Raw genomic sequence first — 13,000 nt, 5'->3', positions numbered from 1 at the left:
AACGGAAGCTAAAATCAAGAAACAATTTTGGTGGCCCACCTGGCGAAAGGACATTAAGTCGTTTGTCCTACCTTGTGGCATTTGTGCCCAAAACAAGAGTCAAAAAAGAAGACCAGCTGGTCTATTACAACCTATGGACATCCCACCGATTCCTTGGCACACCTTGTCATTAGACTTTATCACGGATTTACCCCCGTGCTATGGTTTCAACACTATCCTAGTTATTGTGGATCTTTTTTCTAAAATGGCCCACTTTATTCCATTAAAAGGGATACCTTCAGCTGCAGCCCTGGCCAAGGAGTTCCTTGAAAACATTGTTCGTCTACACGGCTTCCTGTCCGTGTTAATTTCCGACCGAGGGAGTCAATTCATCTCACACTTCTGGAGAAAATGTTGCCAACTGGCACAAATAGATGTTAGGCTTTCAACTAGTCACCACCGCCAGACCGATGGTCAAACTGAGAGGACCAATCAGACTCTTGAACAGTACCTGCGTTGTATGCTACATCAGTCTGAGAGCAATTGGAAAGACATTTTATGGATCGCTGAATATGCGTACAATAATTCAGTACACTCAGGAACTGGACACAGCCCCTTTTATACTATATATGGACATCATCCTCGAACCTCGGACTTGGATTCGCCCCACCGTTTGGAGATGCCTGCAGTAGACCATCTCCACACCGTCATTACACAAACCTTCAAGGAAGCAACAGAACATTTACAGAGAGCTAAGGATAAATACAAGAAAAACGCTGATCAATTTAGGAGAGAAGCACCACAATACCAGATAGGAGACCAAGTATGGCTATCTACTAAACACATCCCACTCAAGGGAACACAAACCTTTAATCCTAGATATTTGGGACCCTACTCGATCAAGACCTTTATCAATCCAATGGCCCTCAAGTTGGACCTGCCCGCCCATATGCGAATTCATCCCGTCTTCCATGTCTCTCTCTCGAAACCAGTCCAACCAGGAACTAGATTAACCAAACCACCAGATCCCGTCCTCATTGACGGGGAACCTGAATTTGAAGTTAAAGACATCTTGGACTCCAAGAGGGTTAGGTCAAAACTCTTTTACCTAGTCGATTGGAAAGGATACGGACCCCAAGAAAGGTCCTGGGAAAGTAGTGACCATGTGCACGCACCCCAATTGGTGAAGAAATTCCACTGAGAGTTCCCTAACAAACCAAAGCCCAGAGGAAGAACGACTTTAGGAGGGGCCTTGAGGGGGAGTGCTGTCACGATGCCTGCCCCCGGGAAACCAGGTTTGGCCCAGCTACCCCGGAAGTAGGCATCATGCCATTTAATGCAAGCCCATGAACCCCAATTAGGGGCTATTTGGGTGCAGTCCTGGCGCCTATGGCACCAGGCTCATAAGTTCAGAATCAGTCCTGGCGCCATGGGCGCCAGGCTCATGGTCAAGGACTTACCTGAAGCAGACCATGCTGCTAACTTACCTGAGGCAGACCATGCTGCCAGTGACCAGAAGTCAAATGAGGCCTAGGAGGGACTATTTTTCCCTAGGAACGATTTTTTACTCGGGTGGGGCCACGGAAGGATACTTACCTGGAACTACTTCCAAGGCTATTTAAACCACGCCCTGACAGCAACCCATGCTTCGCGTTATTCTGCACCTGCAGCGTAACACTCACCGTGCCTGCAGCAGCTTCCAGTCTTCAACCACGCCCGCCTGGATGCCGTAGCTCCTGAAAACCTGAAAGAAAGCAGAGGGAAGGTTAGAACCGGAGTTTTACCTGCAATCCTTACCTGAATCCTGAATCTTCTTGGCTCTGACCTAGAAGGAAGAAATCATCAGACGCGTGCCGCTTCGCATCCTGCAGCGCCGGGCGGGAACTCACCTGAAGCAATCCTCCGCATTCCATCACGCTTTTCAGCATCCAGCGGCTGCTCTCCAACACCTGTGGAAATAAAGACAATAAGGTGAGCAAGGGAGCATTCCCAGACAATAAAGGCAATCCCCAGGACTTACCTGATACCATAGGGGGTACTTACCTCATCTCGGGTCGGCGCGGCCTCCACAGCTTCTCCGCCGTACCCCGGCCCCAAAGGGGAAACAAAAGCAACACAAAAGCGCAAGTAGGGGAAACCGATTTCTGCTACAGACTTACCTGGTTACTACCTGAGGCCGCAATCACCGGAACCTCCACCGATTCAGCGCCTGCAAAAGGAAAGGGTCACAGGTTAGACCAGGTCCTCATTATCGAACTGAACAGAATCCATAAACACTTACCTGCATCTTACTGGTTGCCACTTGGAACTCTTCTCAAGAACTATTAAGACAGCCCAGGGAATTTGGACAGAGTGAAGGCCAGACGTTTTTGAACTCTTTTTCAAACTATTTCCTTACGGAGTCAATACCGTTCTGCAACACTCCAACATCCCACACCAGTGAAGTAACTGGTCATCTACGCGCCCCTGCGCTCGAGGCAGGATGGAGAGCTCATCTTTCCAAACTATCAGGTGAGAACATAGCAAGAGTTCGGAAGTAATTTGTGGGAAGAGATCGCAGGAGTGGGGGAAGGTGGGGTTGGCGCCCAGTCCCCGCAGGTGGCTAATTCCCTTTTCTCCATTACAGAAGAATATTCATACGGGCAAAACAAGCTAAGCTGGGTGGTCCGGTCCAGTCCATCATTTCGGCGCCCCGTGTGTCGCTGGAAGAGGTAACAGCCCAGTTCAGATCGACGCCCCCGTGGACACCAGGTGAGCGTAACACTATGTTCGGGAAAATTCCCAGTCTATCAATAATAACCTCTGGAGACATAAAACTAGTCGCTTTTGTTCATCCTCAAAGGTATGACTATGTTCGAGTGGTCTTTTACCCAGAGACAATAGTGGACATGGTATTATAAGAGGACGCTCTCCATAAATTTGGCTATGACTTGGAGAAGTACTAATGGATAGGGGAGACCCCACCAGGGGCCCCCAAACAAAAAATGCGGCAAGTATGAACAATAGGTCCAGTGTGGAGAGGGCTGAGGGAGATTCCAGCCTGAGATGGTTGGCACTCACACTGCGGGAATCCATTTCACAACTTCAAGGCTTGAAGCCTAATAGTTAACAACATGAAAATATTTACCCTGGTTAGTTGGAACTCCAGGGGCAATTGGTTTCTTAATAATTGTTGTGAGATCTGTTCCACATTGAAGGGGTGTTTGTTTGTCTGCTTACAGGAGACCTGGCTTACTGAGCAGTGTGTGTTAGATGGATTTATTGTGCATTCAACTTTGGCCTGCAGGGGCACGGTCGGTCGTCCGTCGGGGGTTCTATTTATGGCTGTGGATGTGAATATTGGTCCTAGCATTATTAAGATCTATAGGATTCATGCCTGGCGCTATTGATTCGGTCTAACGGCAGATTTCTTTTGTGGACAGTGTGATCTTTTGTTGATTCATGTGTATTGGAGCGTGAAGTTGGAAATTCAACCAGCCCTAAAACAGCTGGGCCATATCATGATGGAGTGTCAGGAGGAAATGTCCCCTAAGATGATGATTCTGATTGCCGGAGACTTCAATGTTGAAATTCCCAGATTTGATACTGCATTGCATAATGTAGAGGGAAGAAGTTCATCTCAGAGGGTGGGCAAAATTCAACAGGGTCAAGTATGGGGACTTTTTTTTTTAGAGGCATGGGGACTTCAGAATGCCAGAGATCTTCTGAAGAATGACTGAGATCATTCTACTTGGTTCAGAGGTGTGTTTTCCAAGACAATTGACCATCTCTTTTTTTTCTGCTTCAATGATGAATTTGGCAACGGACTAAAGGTTTTTGTGCACCACATGTAGTGACCATCGATTCTACAGCTCATATTTGTGGGGGAGGGGGACAACGTGTGCAACAATTTTTGTGAATCCAATCTACAGGATAACGCAACAAAAACAAGAGTCATTTGGCATAAAGGCAACATTGTGAAACTGAATGCTGTTTTCCTGTCTTACTTTAACAACTTTAGCTATGGGGAAAAAACATGTACTGTATACTAATGCTTAATTTAGCGATTATGTGGGGAATGTAATTTGGCAGTGTATGGGTCGAACTGCAAAATTTGGTGCTCTGAAAACACATTTGCATACTTATGATAATGTGGTCAGAAACCTTAAGAATAATAGTGCCAGGGAGCTGCGTACTCTGTCAAAAACCTGCTTTCCATGGTCTGAAAAACTGAAATTAAGGAAAAATATTAACAACAAATGGAAACATAAGATGAAGGCTCATGGTGCCACCCTAAATCAGGCAGATGGGGGAAAATATTCTTGCCTCCTTGAAAGATAACACTGCAAACATTTTGGGCTCTTATGAACAATCAACTAGCCAGGAATACTGAGGCCCTTTCTAGCTCAATTTCAGAAGCTTAATGGGTCGGACATTTTGGAGATTGGGTAAATCGTTACTCCCTGATGGTGTAAGTGATGCTGAGTGGTTAATTAAGATCCATCAGGAGGATGTTGAAGACTTGATCCAGAAGGCTTCAGCATCTAGGGTGGCAGGTCCAAATGGCCTTGCTAATGTCATCTTTAAGCAAAATCAGGGTTTCTGGGCTAATATATTTTATATATTATTCAATGATATTGTTAGGACCCACACTATTCCCCATTCATGGCACATTTCTTTTGTGTTGCCCATCTACAAGAAGGGCGATCGGTCTTGTCCTAAAAATTATAGTCCTCTCGCCCTTCTTGATGCGGACTCCAAGCTCTTTTCAGGAATCATCTTGAAGTACATCCAAGATTGGATTAAGGCCTATGGCATTTTGTCTCAATTTCAGTTTGTTTGGCTTGAGAAGAGATGTGGGAACAGATGTTGGTGGTTTGCTTCTGAACGTTATGCAGGCAAAGGCGTGGAGGAAGGATTCGTCACCCATCTATATCGCCTCCATCGATTTATAAATGGCGTTTGATAAGGTGGATAGGTCAGTGCTTTGGGGAAAGTTGCATCAATTAGGGATGCCTCTGGATCTCCTTTCCATCTTAGTACACCTACATGAGGGGGGGTCTAAGGTCCAGGTTAGGTTGAACAATCTGGGCTGCTTATCCTCTTTGATGAATGCCTCAAACGGCCTTCTGAGAAGGGTGCATATTTGCACCTGCCATCTTTAACCTTTACGTCTCTGATGCCAAAATTAAACTGGAAGAAACTGCATTTGTCCTTCCAACTGTGGAAGGAGTTACAATATGTTGGACTGCTTATGCGGACAACTTTTTGCTCTTCGGCAACACCCCTATTGGTTTACAGCGATTACTGAGTAAATTTAGAGACTATACTGTGGCCAATTTACTCACCATAAATGAAAAAAAGACAGTAATCATACGGCTGCATCCTAGACCTTATATCAAACAGTTCTCGTGGTTCTTGAATAACATGAAGTTAGTGGTGCATCCATGTTTGAGATATTTGGGCTACCCTATTTATGGGGGTTATCAGAAAACTCACTATAGGGACTACATGGAGATGAAAGTAGCGCCTTTGATTGTACAACTAAAAAAGAATCAACAGTAAATTTGGTAAGTTTTCTTTTGTTCCCACTCTTCGTTGCTATAAACTGAAGATTTTTACCCCAATTGTGTTATGGCCTTGAGCTGTTCCCAAAATGGATGCTTGCTGAATTTCCCAAATTTGAAGCTCGCTTACTAAGAGCATCCGTCAAATGTCTACCCAAGTGTGTTCCGGTGGGAGCTATACGGTATGAACTGGGGCTCACCTCTATTGTAAATGTGATTATATGGAGAAAGATGATGTTTAGGAAATTAATAACTTCGCCCTCTGTGTGACCTTTTGGGTTTGGGCTTCCGCTTTGATACAACCGCCTCTGATTATCTGATAAGATTGAAAACTGATTGCATAGAATACGTTAACCATTTGGACATTTCCCTAGATCTTCTAATATTTAACCCACAAAAAGTGAAAAAAGATTTGAATGGTGGGAATCGGAGTGTCACTACCAAAAATGTAGCTGCTACATATCTATATAAACATCTTGTGTGCCACTTTAAACAATTGGGCACACTTGAATCCTGTTTAATTCTGTTTCCAGATAACGGCATTCGACAGAAATTCATGCGCTTCAAATTTAATGTGCTTCCAGTTCCAACTCGTGAAATTCTACATGCACGAAATATGGTGGCTGAATACTTGCTAACTTCTAGATTTTGTAACAACACAGATGTAATTGAAAATCTGGAACATCTAATGGTGGATTGCGTTAAACTTAGGAATGCACGAATTCAGCACTTTGGGACATTTTTTACTAAAATTGGAGCTGTTAACCTGGACCATTTGTGGTGGAAAATGCTTCATGGGAAATGTAAACATTACAGCTTGCGGTAGTTAGGTTCTTAGAAAGCATTTTGTAAACTGTCAACTGATAAATTAACATGACACAAGTGAATAATTATGCTGATTGTAGATTGTGCTTAACTGCCTATTGGATGTTTTTTGCTTGTTTAGATTATAGAGCTATGTACAAACTATTTAATAATGATTCATATTTGGTTTTTATTCTGTTTCATCTTTTGTAAAGGTTATGTTCATAACCGTAAACCAATAAATACGTAAAAAGATAGTAGTGTCAGAGTTTAGGCAAGCATAGGTTTTGGACAGAGGACTTTTATTCTTTTGTGTTGTAGGAGATAATACATTTTTGTTATAGAGTAGGACCCAGTTCTTGAACCCTGGGGACAGCATAGGTATTTTTTCTTTCATCTAATACAAGTAATGTTTGAACACAATGCCTCCTTGTTCATCTCTTAATTCTGACCTACACTATGAAGCCTCCCAGTAATCCCTTTGACTTTGCTAAAGCTGAAAAACATATTGGAAACACAGAATACGAGGTTAGCAAAATATCCAGAGCCACAGAAACTGCTAAACATGATGTGAAAACACTCCAAAACAAGATTGAAGATTTTGAAATGTGGTTACATGGAAAAACGTTTGCATTTTAGGCCTGAGGGGTGGAGTCCAGCTAGATGGAAATGTTTTTAACTTAATTCTGCAATTGTTCCTCATGATCAGCTGTCTTCCCATTTATTTCATCCTTGAACATGCCCAGAGATCGGATCTTGAAGGCCATGAGAGAAATGGGGACAATGCAGTTTAAAAATACTGATTTTTAGCATTTCCCCCTAAACCCCCGACTTTAGGTGCGAAGTGTGCACAATCAATTTGAAACGGAAGCAGCTCTTCAGGGACAAACGTAGAACGTTCTCCCTGCTGTATCCTTCCAAACTATAGTGCACAATGGTAAAAACAATCTTTTATACAGATCCAGAATATCTTATACTCATTACTCAAAACCTGCTAAGAGCCTATACATCTGTGTAAGGTTGCACCATGCATTGTATGACACTGTTCTCACTCTGTCAGTAACTTTTAATTTCTTTTTTTTTCAGTCTCCTTAGTTAAGTTGTTTTTTATATCCTTGTTGTTCATTATGCTTAGGTGATGGATATATACCCGAAATATTGTAAACTGTTCAATATCCGATAACAATGATGTATGCTTATGTACATTAACAAATGTTTGGTTTGGTCAAGGTGACTGGACTTCACAGTTGACCCAGGAAAATTTCAGAATTTTTGGCATGAGATGGTTGTGAATGTGTTAACTGACTGTTGCGCTGGGTCAGTGTTGGTGACGGGGGGCGGGGTGGGCTCAGTGAGTGACCTGAAACTGTTGATATTTGTAGCACACTGGAAGCGATGGACTAGAAGCACCAAGGCTAGAGTTTGGACCCATCCATATGTGGTTTGCGAATGTATGGTATATGTCGGGAAATGATGCGTTATATTTCACATGGTAAAGTTGACATTTAGGACGTGGAATATCCACAGACTAAATAACTACAAAAGAAAATGAGAAAGTCTTTTCCGTGGCCTTTAGACATAGATCGTATTTTATGTTTGCAAGAAGCTCACCTGCTGAAGTCAACACTATATCCTAATGCTAAGAGTTGGGGGTACATCAGGTACTATGCCTTCAAATTCAGCGTGTATAAGAGTTGTTACTGTATTCATAGATAAATCATTGAGTTTCATGCTAGAGGAAGTGCTCTAAGATTTCAAAGTGTGTGTGTGTGTGTGTTTTTATTAAGCGAAATACTGCTAAATGTAGGATTCTGATAAAAAATGCCTATGCTTCAAATTTAGACACTCCCTCACTCTTTGAGAATATTGGCAATTGCTTTGACAGAATTCCTATTTTGGGGAAGTTTGGTGGCCAGAGGGTCTTCACCTGAAGTCCCCTTGCCATTGAAACCCTTTGACCTTACTTGAGGTATATGGTACTGGGTTTACCCCTAAGACACACAGTCCCGAGGAGTGCCTTTGTAATTTTGCCCTTATGTTACCTTGCATTTGCATAGCAGCTACTAAAATACGTTATGTTGTTGAAATACTTTTTGTTACCATAACCCTAGGCTGAGTTCTTAAGGACACCAGGTCTGCCTATGGCCAGGCATCTGACCCTTTCACTGGGTCATGGTGAGGAAAGGCATTGAGAAACTATGCCCAAGAAAACATTATACACAGCCCTTCTACTTACTCCACTAAGGAATGGCCAGGTTCTTTATGTGGAAAAGCTGGAAGACAATATGGGCACAATTAACTGAGGGTGGGGTCTCAACCATGTTTCCTTGAGAGCAGAAGCCAAGTCCGGCTTTCCTAGAGGTTCCAGAGTCCTGCTAGGGCCTTTAAGGTAATGGTAGTATTGGTTTGTGAGCTAGGACTCATTTAATAGAGATTGTCATGGAAATGTTAGGTCAAAACAGGGGTGTGTGGTCTAGTTAACAGGTTGTGCCAAATGCCTGTAGGAACTAGGAGAAGATCTACAAGTACTAAGGAAGTTCCTGGCGAACAATTGTTAGTGATAAGACCACAGAAAGCGGGCTATTCTTGGTATGTCCAACATCTCCACTGGAGCTTTTCTTGAAATCATAAATGTTTAACCTAGTCTCAGATGGTTGTTGTTCCTCTAAGGGCACCATATTCTACACAGCCATGACCCAAAGATGTGTCCAACAGAACAATCTAAAACCTTAGCCTCCTAGATAAACCTGTGCTAAATTGCTACACAATGTTCCAAGTCTTGGCCAAAAAGCATTCACAAAATCCTATTCTTGAATGTCCAGCCCTAGTCTATACCAGAGCATTAAGAAGATTTTCCTCTGAAGGCTCCTACAGTTATTACTCAAAGCCTTGGCACTTCTTCGGTCGTCCTTCTTTCATGATAGACCTTGTAACAGGGTCTGGGGAGAGGGCAGGGATCCCTCCCAATCTGGGGTGTGATGTAACCAGGACCAAAGCCACAGTCAGGCCTGTCCCAACTGTGGGGAGGAGGGGGAGTTAAGGGGGGAGTGGGTGAGTGAGTGGGGACTCCCTTCTCCTGAACAGACTTTTATAACCTCAGTAAATCTATCTTGGTACCACTCTTTCTGGTCAGTGTTCTCTTTTTTATGTTTCAGGACATGACAACAACTCCCAGAAGACACCTGGTAGTAACCAAGAAAACCCAGACGGAAACGAGGAGAGCAGAATTAAGAACAGCCAGGGAAAGGACTGAGAATTTCCCTGCCAAACCTAAACTTCCAACCACAGACGAATCCCAGGAAAATGTTGGGGCAACAGAAAATGAATTGTGAGTGAGGAGAGAGCATGGTGGTACAGGAGAGACACAGAAAACCTTCCCAAAACAAACTGGCAACAAAATTCTTGTGCATTTGACGGAAGCAACAGGAATAATAAATAGCGTGAGCCCATGAAGTGTGTTCATGGGCTGAGGTGCATCTTTGTTCAGAAATTAATCTTCACTGACAATCATATACCTGGAAGTCGTCTTTAATGGAGCAGAATCCACTTGGCAATCACTTGTCTCAGATAAAATAGGAACCAGTTCCACCACAGTGATTTAAGGAATACAGATCAGAACTCACTTGAAGACTTGTACAGTCTTTGTAATTCATTGGGTGGAAAGGCTTTGAGCAGCATGACAACAATGGTTGTGCTTAAAAGCAGCTCTTGGACAACTTTGTTCAAGTTCATTACTTCCCCGTTGGCTAGGGGATTATCAGACCAGGTAAGGTTTTCTGGTGGCTGTCTTTCAGAGTCTGGTGTGTTCAGATTGACTGGTGGATTTGGGATATTGACAGATGTCAAACTGCATACTGGTACTGAGTTTAGTTCATAAATGGCCTCAATGTCTGGTGCAGGAGTGTCAGCAGAAGGAGAGAAAATATCAGGTATGAGCACTTCTGTAAGGGCCGCATGTGCAAGTGAAAGACCAGCATCCAGCGCAGGAAGTGAACAATCTCTTGAATCCACAGCATCTTCACTCAGAAGATCATGGTTTATGATGTAATGGCAGTTTGAGCTGTCTTGCCAACAGAAGGAGTGAATTCTTCACTAGCTGTGCAACAGTCTGAGTTAATTTTGCTGGTAAGAGAAGTTGAATTAGGAGAATGATCTGTGTTAAGCTTCAGCTGGAATGCATATGCCATGGTCAGGTCTTGCATCTGCTCTTTATAGGTCTGGATCGGTTTCTTCGTTACCATTCCAGGCCTTATCGTGTTGCTGTTGAAAGACATACTGTCGGGTGTTTGCCATAGTTTCACATGGTGTGGTAAAATGTGTCCCCTTGCAAGATTCTTACAATGCAAGTAGACATACTCGCCTTGGAGGTCTTGAGTTTGTCTTTTAAGGTGAAAGAGCTGTTCCTGTAACTGGTATGTTCCTGTGATATTTTCCAGACTTTAAAGTTCCTACTCTGGTGTAGCAAGAGTGCTAGGTGTTGAAATGTGAAGGCTACCTTTGTTGTTACCATGGGTAGTATACATTGGAGAAGCGGAATCCTCTGGTTTGTATGATCTTTTGTACATAGGACCAGCTACAATAACCTCAGGACACAATCGGCCTCATCACGAGTTGGGGCGGTAGCCCTTAAATGCAGCGTTAACCCTATTACCGCCGCATTTAAGGGTCCACCCAAACATGAGTCTGGCAGCATTTACCCCCAGCTCTAAGCTGGGGGTAAAAGAGCCGGGAAAATGCCAATTTACGGGCGCAATTAGCGCTGCGCTATTAATGCCCAATGAACCCAATGGGGAATACCCATTACCACCCAACCCTTGATCCGGCACTAATAGCGCCGGACCGGGTGGCAGTAACGCTATTAGCGTGGCTGGTATCCTGTCGGTAATACCGCCGGGATACCACCCAACTCATGATGAGGCCAAATGTCTTGTCCTGTTGAATGAGTGTTGTTCGAAGTCTAGGGCAGCCGGCGTGGTAGCTCTGGAAAAGGAGACTGAGTCACTGGTGGCATTTTAGCAATCACTTTGATTTAAATAATAAAGGAAAAGGCCTATCGATTGTTTACTATGCGCTTGTACACAAGTGTTTCAAAGCGCAACCATGCATGGGAGGAGAAGACATAAGGAAGACAAGACAGGGCGATCTTACTAGGCGTGGTACATTAAAATCAGGCGGGTATACAAAAAAGGAATTGCGTGGGGTTTCGGGGGGCAATAGGGACCAAGTGCATCCAGTCCCATCAGAACATGGGTTAAGTGCCAAGAGATACCACTCTCGTGGGTGAAAACCTAAGTGCAGTAGTGCTGCGGCGCAAGTGCAAGGCCCGGGGGCAAGTGCAGGAGACTGCCTAGGAGAGTTTGGGACCTGTTAGGCTCTGAAGGTACACTAGCCAGCCAGTCAGCTGAACTGAGCAGAAGTAGAGGACAGAGTGACAGAGCAAAAGGAGGTGGTTAGCAGGGAAGAGGGAGAGAGGAGGAGGAGGAGGCGGCAAAGAGGAAAGTCTTCAGGCTTTTTCAGAACTTAAGGCGATCCGGCTCAAGATGGAGAGAAGCAGGGGGGCTGCTCCAGAGGGAGGCACCTGCAGTGGATAAAGATATAAAGATCTCCCCTTCTGCCCCCCCAGCCCCCAAGTCTAGGCTTGGGAAGCAACTCACCTGCAGAGAGTTGGAGGAAGACGAGCGGAGTGCTCGGGAAGGAGAGTATTTAGGAAGAAGCGTTGCAGATAGAGCGGGCCTCAGAAAGCCTTGTGAACAATGCAAAGTGTCTTAAACTTAATCCTTGCAGCCATGGGGAGCCAGTGAGGGATTTCCGTGCCGGAGAGATGCAGTCCCTGGGCTTGAGGCCAAGGATAAGTCTTGTGGTTCTGTTCTGTATGAGTTGAAGAGGACGGGGGGGTAGAAGAGGGAAGGATGAGGAGAGGCTGTTGTAGTAGTCTAGCCTAGAGAGGACCTGGGCTCTGGAGACGGTGAGCCTCTGGTGGAAAGTTAGAAGAGGTAGAATACCTCTGAGAAGGTGCAGTTGGTAGTGGGACTTTTTAGAGATGTCCGCGATGTGAGACGAGAAGGGGAGAGTGGAGTGGAAGGTGACCCCCAGATTTTTTGCCTCATTGAAAGGTGGAGGCGCCTGGCCATGGCAGGCCAGTCAGAGAGAAAGAGGGAAGACGGGAGCAGGGGTCCCGATGAGGACAATTTCTGTCTTGCTGGCAGAGACGGAGGTCGTTTGCAGCACACCATGACTGAATTGCGGACAGACCGGTATGAGTGAGGAGAGGAGGCCAAGGTTAGCCTGAAGGAGAACTGCGCGTCATCCGCGTGAAGTTGGAGGTGAAGGTGGCTATCATACAGGTCATGGACCATATAGTCATTAGAGGGTAGGTTAGATCCCTGGGGGACATCGCACAGAGAGAGTGATGGGGGAGAGAAAGGACCCCAATTCCACCTGTGATGGGCTGTACGATAGAAAGGTTAGCCACGCCAGGGCCTGATCAGTGTTGACCATGGTATCCTGAAGACGCGGAATCAGTGTTTTGATCCATCTAGAATAGAATGGTGTTTGCCCTACCTAACGCAAATCTAACTAGGGTGCTCGTCGTCTGTGAAAGTGTCCAAAGTAATAAACTGTCCTCTGTCCCAAACTGCCCTATTGTGTCCCTACCACTGTCCAAAAAGGCT

Source organism: Ambystoma mexicanum, chromosome 5p (genome assembly GCF_040938575.1).
Source record: "Ambystoma mexicanum isolate Mex_15411 chromosome 5p, UKY_AmexF1_1, whole genome shotgun sequence".
Classification (NCBI taxonomy): Eukaryota; Metazoa; Chordata; class Amphibia; order Caudata; family Ambystomatidae; genus Ambystoma; species Ambystoma mexicanum.
Note: the sequence above shows the minus strand (reverse complement) of the source record.